Genomic DNA, 12,105 nt, shown 5'->3' on the forward strand with positions numbered 1-12,105 from the left:
TTTAATATTTATTATTAATAAGCCATATTACCTCAGGCTAATCACTTAATCTTTCTGAACCCCAAACTGACTCACTGGCAAAATCAATTAAATGATTTCTGAGGATCATTCCAGCTCCAAAATTCATGGATTCCAGTTCTTTGCACATGATGAATAATACATCAAACTGTATGATCTTCACTCAGGCTACAAAGTGTCAAAGTAAGGCAAAATCAAATCCGGTTGGGCCCAGATTTTGAAAATACATAATTTTATCTTTTAGCTCAATGTAATCTAGCAGACCTACTATTACATAAGACCTAACAATAATAGAATGTATTTTCTCCTCTACACAAGCTCTTCCTTCTAACTTCATTCTTTATATGAATAGGTTCAATATTTTCCCATCCCTGGTCTTAACTGCTTTCTGCTCAAACCATTTCTCTAGGTTTCTCTTCTGTTTCTTCCTTACCCCAGTATTCTGTTGCAAAATCATTTGCCCTGCCTCAGCCAGTCTTTCACTCTCTTTTGCATTTGCATTTTTTATACTTTTCCTCCCACTGTCTGCCCTCCTCATCCTCAAAAAACCTACCCATTCTTCAAGGCCCCACTTAAATCCCATTTTTTTCTGAAGCCCTCTAAAGCCTTCAAGTTATGAAGTCTCTCTTTTCTTAAAAAAAAAAAAAAAACTCCTCCAGGTTGGTTGGTCATCTGTGTCCTCCGCATTGTTCTTTTCATGCACTGTTTTTGCACCATTGTTATTTACATAAATGCCTCATTTTTCCAAAAACACTGCAAGCCCCAGAAGGAAAAGAAAGAAGCATTTTGATTCTTTTCTGTTGACTCTACAGGACACAGTGCAGGGTCTTGTGTATAAAACGTTGTTAATTGATCCTGTTACCCTCCAAAATGGCCATTATAGAAGCTCTGCCAAATGTCAAACTTACAGGAAAATTTGATCCATGGCATGAAATGTTAATAAAAACACAATGTAAAAGAGTGCTTTTGGAAGTGAGAAAATGGTGTTATCTTACTTATTAAACTTTATGTATCTGTAATCCAGGTTTAGATAACTAAAACCAAGAACACTGAACACCTGCTATGAAAAGTTGGAAGGTCTCATAAAGCCAGGGACACAGAATATCTCCTGTGTTGTAAGGCTGGTGTCAAGGAAGCTTGTTCGCCAAAGAGGACTATAAAACATGAGCAGCTCAAAGTTCAGCAACTGAAAGTTAAAAGATTTAGATGAAGATGACTTCACAAAACTCTCAGAAGTCCATTGTGTTCACTTCCATTTCTAACACACAGCTGTTAGTTTAACTTTGAAAGTGTGTTTTATTTCATTTGCTTTGGTAATAGAGGTTTAATTGTCCATCAGTTGAAGATCAAGAAAAAAAGCCCAAATTGCTTGGCTAACACCTGACACTCGAAATCTCTGTATTTATGCATAGATAACAAATCAATACTACTCCCCAATCTGTCTGCTAATGGAATTGTCACAGCATCTCCCCGAGCCCAGAAGAGACTCACCCAAGCTCTGAACCAACCCTCCTTCCCTCCCTCACTGAATGTCAGAAATCTATGGGCTCCAGTAGGTCAGACAAATCGGACATTTAAAAAGTATAACTACTTGTTGGTTTAGAGTGGGGAGTATATGTCTTTATCATCAACCAGAGTCCATTATGGTATGATTTAATAACTTGCACTAAAAATAAGATGCAAACAGGTGGCTCCCAGACTGAATGAGTCCCTTCTACAGAAGGGTGTGTTGCATCAGTGTGCGTGTGTGTGTGTGTGTGTGTGTGTGTGTGTGTGGAGTGTGTGTGCTGCATGGCTTTCTCTTCCTCTTTCCTTTCCCCTTCCCCTTCCCTTTCTTTTTCCTTCTTTCTCTTTTTTTAAACTTTTTTTTAAGTTCAGGGGTAAATGGGTAGGTCTGTTATATGGGTAAACGCATGTCACAGGGGTTTGCTGCACAGATTATTTCATCATCCAGATATTAAGCCTAGTACTCATTAGTTAGTTTTTTCTGATCCTCTCCCCCCTCCCACTCTCCACCCTCTGATAAGTCCTAGTGTCTGTTGTTCTCCTGTATATGTTCATGTGTTCTCATCATTTAGCTCCCACTGAAAAGTGAGAACATGCAGTATTTGATTTTCTGTTCCTGCATTAGTTTGCTAAGGATAATGGCCTCCAGCTCCATCCATGTTTCTGCAAAAGACATGATCTCATTCTTTTTTTATGGCTGCATAGTATTCCATGGTGTATATGTATCACATGTTCTTTATCCAGTCTATCATTGTTGGGCATTTAGGTTGATTCCATGTCTTTGCTATTGTGAATAGTGCTGCAATGAACATCCACATGCATGTGTCTTTATGACAGAATGATTTATAATCCTTTGGAATAGACACAATAATGGAAGTGCTAGGTTGAATGGTAGTTCTCTTTTTAGGTCTTTGAGGAATCACCACACTGTTTTCCACAGTGATGGAGCTCTTTCCCTATTCCCTTCCCTTTCTTTTCCTTCTTTTTCTTTTGAATTGAAGAGATCTTTCATACAAATCCAGATTTCTCCCTTGCTTCTATTTATTGTAAGGTTTGCATTTCCAGATGGCAACAACTAGGTGGCACTGAGAAGAACTGTCCCTCTTGATGGGCGGGGACTCTCCAAGTGACCCATTCCCCAGGGGTCCTGCTACACTTGTTAACATTACTTAGCTGGGGTTGTGTGTGCAGCTGGGTTTGAAGACCTTGTGCTAAGAGTACTGACAAAGTAGACTTTCCACTCTAATTTTCAGGCCTCTGAGGGCAGTCTGACATTGTGTTTAAGAACATGGACTCTGGGGAAGACTCCTTGGATTAGAATATCAGTTTCACTACCTAGCTTTAGCTCTGTGTGCTTGGACAAGTAACTCAACCTCTCAGGGCCCCAGTTTAATCTATAAACTGAGGATAATAATAGTACTGCCTCACTGGGTTGTCATGAGGAATAGATTTGGCCTTTAGAACAAACAGCATCTTGGCACATATTAAGCACCATATAAGTGTTAGCCTCTTTTAGAAACCTTGGTGATTTAAGCTTTTATCTGTGTTAAAGAAAAAGTTATTCTGACACTTGTTAAAATGGTAAGAATACTTTATTCAGGACTTTTGTGATGGGTATCAAGAATATTGCAATAGGGTGGAGAGATGGGCCTCAAATTCAAATACAACAAGAACAAGTAGAGATATGTAGCCAAGGAGAGGGTTGTGGTGGGGGGCAGGTGTGTCAGTGGATTTAAAATTACTAAGAGGAGACATCAAGTGAAGGGGGATTTTTACTAAACCACTTAACAAATTCTTGTTGAAAGCATGGTTGACCAAAGTGATCAGATGTCAGGGATGGGGAATTCTCTCTAAACTGGCTTAACAAGATTCTTGTTAAAACTGGACTCTGCAAAAGATGAACAAAGATGCCTAAGGTCAAGACCTGGTTGAGAAGAGGGCTCAGCAAATAAGGATTTTCTTAAAAGACTCGCTGTAACATTATAAATTCTTCCTGAATTGAGCAGAAATCACACAGAAGCTAATGGTACGCTAAGTGAGTTTATCTTTGTTTAATGGGCACCGTCTCCTTAACAGCAGACTCTTTTGGCACCTATCCTTAAAATCATGAGCAAAGACTTAAAGCCTTGTTCTGGTAATACAGCGAGACTGCAGGGTAAACATTATCCACCTTTTACAGGGAGGGAAACTGAGGCCCAGAGGCTAAGTAACCCACTCAAGGTGGAATACCTGTAATTCTTGTTGAACTGAATTCTAATGGATGCTAATGCCTGGGCCCTTCCTATGCTGCTTCCTTATTAACTGTAACTCTGAGAAGAAAATGGAAAGAAAGAAAATTTTTTTTAATTTTTATAGATATCTATATATCTATACATATCTCCTTAGAGGAGAGGGAACCTTTTATTTGCAAGTTAGTTGCAATCCAGGGGCAGCCTAGATGGCATTAACATCCACTACAGTGACATTCATAACTGGTCACCTTAGGAAAAGTCCAGCCAGCTTGTTGAAAGCTGACACTGCCACTGCCCATTCTGAAAATAATGAGTTCCGCTACTATGCCACACTGCCTATTTTCATAACAGACACCTGCACTTAATAAGAGAGGCAGCAGGGAATCTGAACCCTTTGTGACTTCCCCCAAAGCCACGCTGATGGGAAGAGCATTAAGCAGAAAGGATGGGGAGAGGCGTGGTGGCCCTGGACTGACAGGAGGCTGATGCAGTGCAGGTCATGATGATAATCCTGTGGGCAGCAATTACCTTAGCCCACTTCGGAACCACTGCACTGCTAGAACAAGGGCTCCGGGATGTCATCAAGCCTCTTTACTGATATTAAATAAGAGTTACAGGGACCTCACTGAGCACCTTTCTTTCCAGCCATTAGATAGCCGTTTTTAGTAATCAGATAGCTCATGCAAAGACCCCCAGAGAACAGCAAGGCAAAAAGTAAGAGATTACTAATCCTCAAGAAAAGAGGAAAGAAAAAGCATCATCTGGCATCCTATTCAATCTGATCTAATTGCTCCCTTTAATTGGGAACTTTTGCCTGGGTCATTTGCATTCTGAACCCAGCAGATTGTGGCAGTGCAGAGTTTCAAGGAGAGGTGATTCAATCTCAGGAAACACTCACAGGCTGGGAAGAGCAGTCCCTTCTTTTTTCTTTAAAAACATCATACCCTGGCACTAACAGCTGCCTAAAATGCACTTTTTGAAGACACTAGCTGAAAAATTGTTTTGTCCCTTCAGACTGTGGCTAAAGCAAGTCAGAATGGCTGAAGAGAAAGGAAGGCTGCTTTGCTTAGTGCTACTAACAGTGTCATGTAGACTTTCAATTATAATGTTTACTTTAACAAAAGGCTCAAGAGAAACAAGCTGCATCCCTTCTCCCCATCCAGTTGGTCTTTTCAACATTGTTCTAGAAAAACGAGTGCATGACCTGTTATCTTACTGAATTCCACTGTAAGCAGGACTGGATAAAAACTAAGAGGTTAAAAAAAAAGGGCTTTAAGAAGCATGATGACCCTAAATATCCCCCCTCTTTTGTCAAATACAATTTGAACAGATGGCTTCTAAATTCACAACAGATTAGAATCATGGGACAGCAAGCACTTATTTCTTGCTTTCTCTATTGCAGACACTATTCTGTATGTGAACTCATTTATTCCTCAGAACAACTCTATAAGGATGGTCTTACTGCGTGCCCTGCTTTGCAGATCTGGAATCTGAGGCAAGGTCACACCACTAGCGAGTTGTGCAGACCGAATTTAAATCCAGACTAGCTGGCTCCTGAGTCCATGTTGTCCACCAGTTTTACACAGGGAAGAGAGACCTTTTTTATTTTTATTTTTTTGTGGAGGCAAGCTCAATGACTTGGGCAAGCAGCATCATCAGACAATAGGAACAGTAACAGAAAACTCAAGAAGCATAGCGGTAGAGGAACACTCCTTTAAACCCATTACTAACCCAAGCTAATAAAGGTAAATTAGGCAATACAGAAATTCCTGCTCTTCATAACGATTAATCCAATTTGGACATTTTAAGAACCATAGACTCTTCTGAGAAGTTGATGAAAACCATGAACCCTCTAGAATCACATGCATGTACGTGTGCACACACACATATTTGCAGATCATTTTAGAAGGTTTATGCTTGGTGTTGTAGGGGAGGGAAAATTCTTTTTCCTCTTGCCTTCCTGGGTTCTCTGGCTGGAGCCCTGAGAATGCAGGAAGGTAGTAGGAAAAAGAACTTCCAGACAAAAGCCAGATTATCAAAAGAAAAGCATATGACTGTATTTAATATAAGCTTTATGTGACATAGATGCCTTCATAAGGAAACGAAGACTTGCAGAAATCGTTAAGTCTGAGCATTTTTTTTTTTTTTTTTTTTTTTTTTTTTTGAGACAGAGTCTTGCTCTGTCACCAGGCTGGAGTGCAGTGGCGCCATCCTGCAACCTCCACTTCCTGGGTTCAAGCGATTATCGTGCCTCAGCCTTCCGAGTAGCTGGGATTACAGGCGCACGCCACCACACCCAGATAATTTTTGTATTTTTAGTAGAGATGGGGTTTCACCATGTTAGCCAGGATGGTCTCCATCTCCTGATCTCGTGATCTGCCCCCTCGGCCTCCCAAAGTGCTGGGATTACAGGCATGAGCCACCGTGCCTGGCCAAACCTGCACATTTTTATAGTAGGGTTGATGAAGAATGGAAAATCATGGAAAAATGTGATAAGACAAATGGGCAGAAGCTAAGAGTAGTAAACTGCAGGAAACTTAGCAAGGCCTGTTCCTTCACTTGGATTCCCTCTGGCTATGGGGAGGGTGCCCCTCACATGAGGGTCTTATGACCCGCTTTGGAGAGAAAGGGGCGTGAGAGTCCTTCCTGTACTTGGCATTTCTCAAATTTCTTCAGCTTAAAATAGTCACTCTGCCAAGGCGCCCTATTTCGGGGTAGTGTGTTCTGAGTCCTGCCACTGGCAGCCTTTCCACTGTTGTACATTAGTATCCTTTTCTCTGTGGCACTGGAAAATGTCACAAAATAAAATGGACCTGCTTCAAAGACTTGTTGTGAACTCAAATGAAATAAGTTAAACACTTAGCATGCTGCTTAGAATATAATAAACAATCATGAGTTATTATTCCTAAAAATTAGTATTTTGGCATAATTTATCTATGGAGGCAGGAATTATGCAATATATTTTGCAGAGTCCATCTTACATGGTCCAACATTTAAATAAGTGTACTACATGTTCCCCCAAACCCCAATCTAAAGACTATCACTTGAAGAGCTAACATTTAGCTAACTTGAAAATTAACCCACAATGGGCTTTATTCTTTTTCAATCAGGTGAGAGGAATAGACTTTTTTGCTCCGTTTTCAACAGAAACATTTTTTTAAAAAACTTGAACTCTTCTCCAGAAGAGGTGATTAAAACATTTAGGTTTGTTATTCTTACCTTCTCTAATCAAGCTGGATCTTATCATCCACTTGGTTTGCCTGACGAATATTCAAATCTGAATATTTTCTTCTTTTGCAGCTCAGCTTTGAAGGACTTCAATTGCAAGCTTATTTTAATTGCAAAGAGAATGCAACAGGATCTCAGGGCTAAGTGGTGGTTAAACAACACGCTAATAGAAGTAAACTAGGCAGCCTCCATTTGCATGTTTTTGTATTTGCATTGTGTTAGATATGATCAAAGCTGCTCTGCATCCCAATTTTCTACAGGATATATTTAGCACCAGTAAAGTGCCATTCAGCCTTAAGAACAAGTATTCTTGTCCTTGCTGCATTCTTGACCTTACTGATCTTGCTGCCTTTTTCCCTGGCTGCCACACTGCCCCCTTCTACCACCCCCAACTATTCCAGGTACTCATTAAAACAAGTCTTCCACTCCACTTGCTTGCCTTTTGGCAAAGGCGTCTTCCAAATGCAGAGGTGGACACCTAAGTGGGAGACCCCTGCTATGCTGTAACAGGCTGAGAACTTATATGTGATTTCTGCTTTTAGCTCACATCAGATACCACCAAGTCTTTCCTCTAGTTCCCCAACTTGGGTTTTTTTTTTTTTTTTTAAATTGAGATGGAGTCTCGCTATGTCGCCCAGGCTGGAGTGCAGTGGGGTGATCTCAACTCGCTGCAACCTCCACCTCCCGGGTTCAAGCAATTCTCTTGCCTCAGCCTCCTGAGTAGCTGGGATTACAGGCATGTGCCACCACATCTGTTAATTTTTTTGTATTTTTAATAGAGACGGGGTTTTGTCATGCTGGCCAGGCTGGTCTAGAACTCCTGACCTCAGGTAATCCATCCGCTTCAGCCTCCCAAAGGGCTGGGATTCCAGGCGTAAGCCACTGCGCCTGGCCCTACTTGGGTCTTTAATCACATTGGAGGATGGAAAAATGTCTGGTGGCAATATATATGCAGTGAGGAATCGAGGTGGAAAGGGAGCTGTTCACTGAGATGGTGCCTTGGGGCTCTTCCACTCTTAGAGAATACGGAGAAACCCAGGAATAGGCAAAGTTGTGAAGCGGATTACTCAGGGTCTTGTGGTCTATACCTGCTCTGTGCTCCCCATTTGCTGTTTGCAAGGAGAACCAGGCTGCCTGAGAGAATTTGGGGTGCTCTGCTCTTGAGAATGAACAGCTTCTTTGCTGGGGCCACAATCTTCAGGTTTGGTCTGTCAGTTGTGATTAAAAAAGCAAGGGAGAGAAGGAAAGAACCCGTCACTCTCTTGCTTTACAGTCTGTAAAACATTAAGTTAGGCATCGCGAGTACATAAAGGTTTTGCTTTTTGCCCTTAAGGAGATATCAATCTTTTTGAGGAGACAAGACAAATTCAATCAGAAGCTATAAGTGAGCAAGAATGTATATAATTAAGTGACTTAATGCGGTAGTAATAAACTACTTTAGAGATGTTCAAATCAGGAAAAGGCCAATATTTCTAATTCAATTGATGTTTCTTGTACAGCTATTCTGTAGGCTAGAAAAAGTTGCCCCTATGTAAGTCTAAAGAAAAGTGAACATTTGAAATAAGAGAAAGGTGAATTAAGTAAGGGTGAAAAGAATGGTCTTTGATTAAAGATAAAATAACCCTTTAAATCACACAAAGACAATTAAGAAATACTGTTGACATCCATTCATTCACTTAAGAAGCTGACTGCCTTTTTGTGCCAGATATTCAGTATACAAATATAACTAAAATACACTTATGTCTATGAGGAGCTCACATTTCCTGCATTAAACAGAATTAAACTGTTATAAAAGAAACAGAACACAACCCCCCTAAATGTACTATAGAAGTACAGAGGATTTGTCGTTTTATTCAGCATAGATCTTAAATTAGAGTGGAGAATCCTAAGCTTTGTGAGATGTATTTAATATGCAAGAGGAGCTAGATGTTAATCTGGGGTAGAGTTTCTCACCCTGGAACTATTGACATTTTGGACCAGATAGCTTGTGGCGGGGAAAGGAAGAAAGGAGGATTGTCCTATGCACCGTAGGATGTTTAGCAGCCCATCCCTGACCTCTCCCTAGATCCCAGTAGTGCCCCCACTTCCAGCTGTGACAATCAAAAATGTCTCCAGGCATTTCTGGTAGGACATAATTGTCCCTGATTGAGAGAACCACAGATCCAGGAGGTGAGCATATTCACCTTTGATAGACAGAAACGTCCTTAGAATGAATGCCTCTGAGTTGATGTAAGAGAACTTACTCCAGCTGGATATGACTTAATGATATAGTTTTCGGCTCTCCAGTCAAAGAGAGCACTTCTCATACTTGACCTGTGAGAATGCAAATTAGTATAATTCCTATAAAGAACAACTCGACAATGTTTATCAAAAATACCAGGTTGTATACACACTGACTCTGCAATTTCACCTTAGGTACTAATGTTGTGAGTAAAATAAATAAATGTGCTAATTGATATATGCACAAAGTTTTTCACTGCATGAAATAACAAAAGATTAGAAGCAATTTAAATGTCTATTAATAAGAGTTAGTTATAAAAATTATACTATTTTTATGTAATGAATACTAAGTAGCCATATTCAATAATGAGGAAGCTCTTTAAGAATTGATACAGGGCTGGGTGAGGTGGCTCCGGCTGTAATCCTAGGACTTTGGGAGGCTGTGAGGGGGTGGATCGCCTGAGCTTAGGAGTTCAAGACCAGCCTGGGCAACATGGTGAAACTCCGTCTCTACTAAAAATGCAAAAAAAAAAAAAAAAATGAGCCTGGCATGGTGGTACACACCTGTGGTCTCAGCTACTTGGTTGGGAGGCTGAGGTGGCAGAACTGTTTGAGCATGGGAGGCAGAGGTTGCAGTGAGCTAAGATGGTGCCACTGCATTCCAGCCTAGATGATAGAGTGAGACCCCGTCTCCAAAAAAAAAAAAAAAAAATCTCCAAAATACATTTTTAAGTAAAACAGCAGCTAAAACAAAACAAAAATCCAAAAATAATAACAAAATTTCAAGATACAGGCATATTTTGTATGCTGCCATTTGTATTAAGAAGAGAAAAATGAGTATATTTGCTTGTAGATATATAAAATATTGCTGCAAGGATTAATAAAAAATTGCTATCGAGAAGGAAAATGGTGCCTGGGGGACAGAACGGATGGAACAGTTTTCACTTAACATCCTTTTGTATTTTTGGAATTTTAAACTATATGAACTTATTACCTACTCAAAAATAATAAAAAATTTAAGATCTGGTGCTCCTCACCTAGGCAAAACTGAGCAAGCATGCACTCCGAAGTTTCTGTCAGTGATGATGGATTCGTGCTGGTCTATGCTTCAACACCCTTTCCGTCTGCCCTTTGCTGTGCGGGGAGGTCAGCCTGGCCATGCAACTAAGGAAACCATAATTTTCTTATCCATCTTGGTTATCTAAAAGCTCCAAGCTGGGCAATGTGAGTAGTTTTCAAAGTCAACAGCTGAGAAATGCTTTTTAAAGTAATGTCTGTTAGGTCACAAAATAAAAGTTTACTTAAGTTACTTTTCCCAGACTTTCTGACTCCTGTTTATTAGTTGATTTCTCTGCCCTGCCCACTCTCCACCACCCGCCTACTTTCCTATTCCTGGTAGCTCTAGCAGTTGGTTTTCAAATCATACATTCCTCAAACAATAAATCCAAAGATGACCTAGACAAACAACTACGAAATTAAGTCAAAACATCAATAAAAATGATTAAGAAAAAAATGCGTTTATTTTTATTTCTCTAGTCTGTATTTTGGGAATTGACTAAATGTCAACATACAAAATTTAGAAAGACATATTTTAATTGCCAGTTATCAAATCCACCTCTTCTGTCAGTACTGGGCTTAAATGAATTTATCATATCTCATGAAAGCGCAATATTATACTAACTGGCCTCATTTAGTCAATGCTAAACACTTACCCTCCACTTGCTGCTAATGTTACCTTTGTAAAACAAACAAATATGCCACTTGTCTGTACAAAAAAAATGTTTAATGGTTCCCCGTTCATCTACAAAATAAGATGTATATATTTCGGCACAGTTTAAAAAATGTCCTTCACTATATGATCCATTTCATTTTCTGATTGGTATGTTCTCTTATTGAGGTAGCCAGATGGGAAGGGGGTCTCCAGAGAATCTCCAACCAGCCTGTACACTGCAGGGAACGTGCACTGGGGTGGAGCCCCAGCAAGTCTGCACCATTTGCCGCAGGGAGGAGCCTGGCCCTTCCTCTTCCTGTGTGAAACCTGGGATTCAAACGCCAGGCAGGAAGTGCTCAGTAGGGACTCCGGCCTTGGGAGAGTCCCTTTTTCCCCCTTTTCTTCCTTTTCACTCAACAAAACCCTGTCTTACTAACCATTCAAATTGTCTGTGAGCCCGAATTTTCGTGGCTGTTGGACAAAGAACTCCATCTTTAGCTGAACTAAGGAAAAAGTCCTGCAGCATTATTGTCATTTGTCAGACTCTGTGTGTTATTTACGTATCTGAAAACAAGCTTCAAAGAAGGATTATGGTCTTCATTTTACAGATTAGGAAACTGAGGCCCAGAGAATTTCAGCTCATCTAAGGTGTGCATTTACTAAGTAGCAGAGTTGAAATTCAAAACCAAGTCTGACTCCTAAACTCATGTTTAGTGTCTCCAAGAGTACAGAATGGGAATTAAACATGAACTCATGATGTATGTGGATAAAAGAAAATACAGACAAAAGGGGTAAATTTCAAAAGCATTTTTGAAAGGTAACTTCGCCCCAAGATCTTTTCTGATAACACCAAACAGCAGCAATTGTTCCATTTCTCTTCTTCTATATCAGTTTTTTGTTTTACCAACCCTCAGGACACTTTGTACATATTGCCTCTTCTGTAGTTTCGATGTTTGTCTTTCCAAACCTCATATTGAAATTTAATCCCCAATGTTGGAGGTTGGGCCTAGTGAGATGTGTTTAGGTTATGGGGGTGGATCCCTTGTGAATAATGTCCTCCCTTGAAGATGAATGAGTTCTCCATTAGTTCCCATGAGAGCTGATAGATAAAAAGAGTCTGGCACCTACTGTCCCTCTTTTCCTTCCTCTATCCCCATGTCATCTCCACACACACTGGCTCCCTCTTGCCTT

General features: G+C 40.2%; 1 protein-coding gene across 4 annotated transcripts in view; it reads right to left on the reverse strand.

Annotated features, from left to right (window-relative positions):
- Positions 1–12,105, reverse strand: part of GPRIN3 (GPRIN family member 3) — a 67,724-nt gene that overhangs the window by 11,052 nt on the left and 44,567 nt on the right. Inside the window, exons 1-2 of one of the 4 annotated variants that reach the window (XM_030916811.1) lie at positions 8,072–8,295; positions 6,975–7,083 (exon numbers count right to left, since the gene is read on the reverse strand). The exons of 2 other annotated variants lie outside the window; for them this stretch is intronic. The gene's annotated coding sequence lies outside the window, so the exon portion shown is untranslated. Of the gene's footprint in view, positions 1–6,974; positions 7,524–8,071; positions 8,296–12,105 lie in introns of those variants that run through there. One more of the 4 variants, XM_030916816.1, reaches the window with a different exon arrangement.

This window comes from Rhinopithecus roxellana, chromosome 2 (assembly GCF_007565055.1).
Source record: "Rhinopithecus roxellana isolate Shanxi Qingling chromosome 2, ASM756505v1, whole genome shotgun sequence".
Lineage (NCBI taxonomy): Eukaryota > Metazoa > Chordata > Mammalia > Primates > Cercopithecidae > Rhinopithecus > Rhinopithecus roxellana.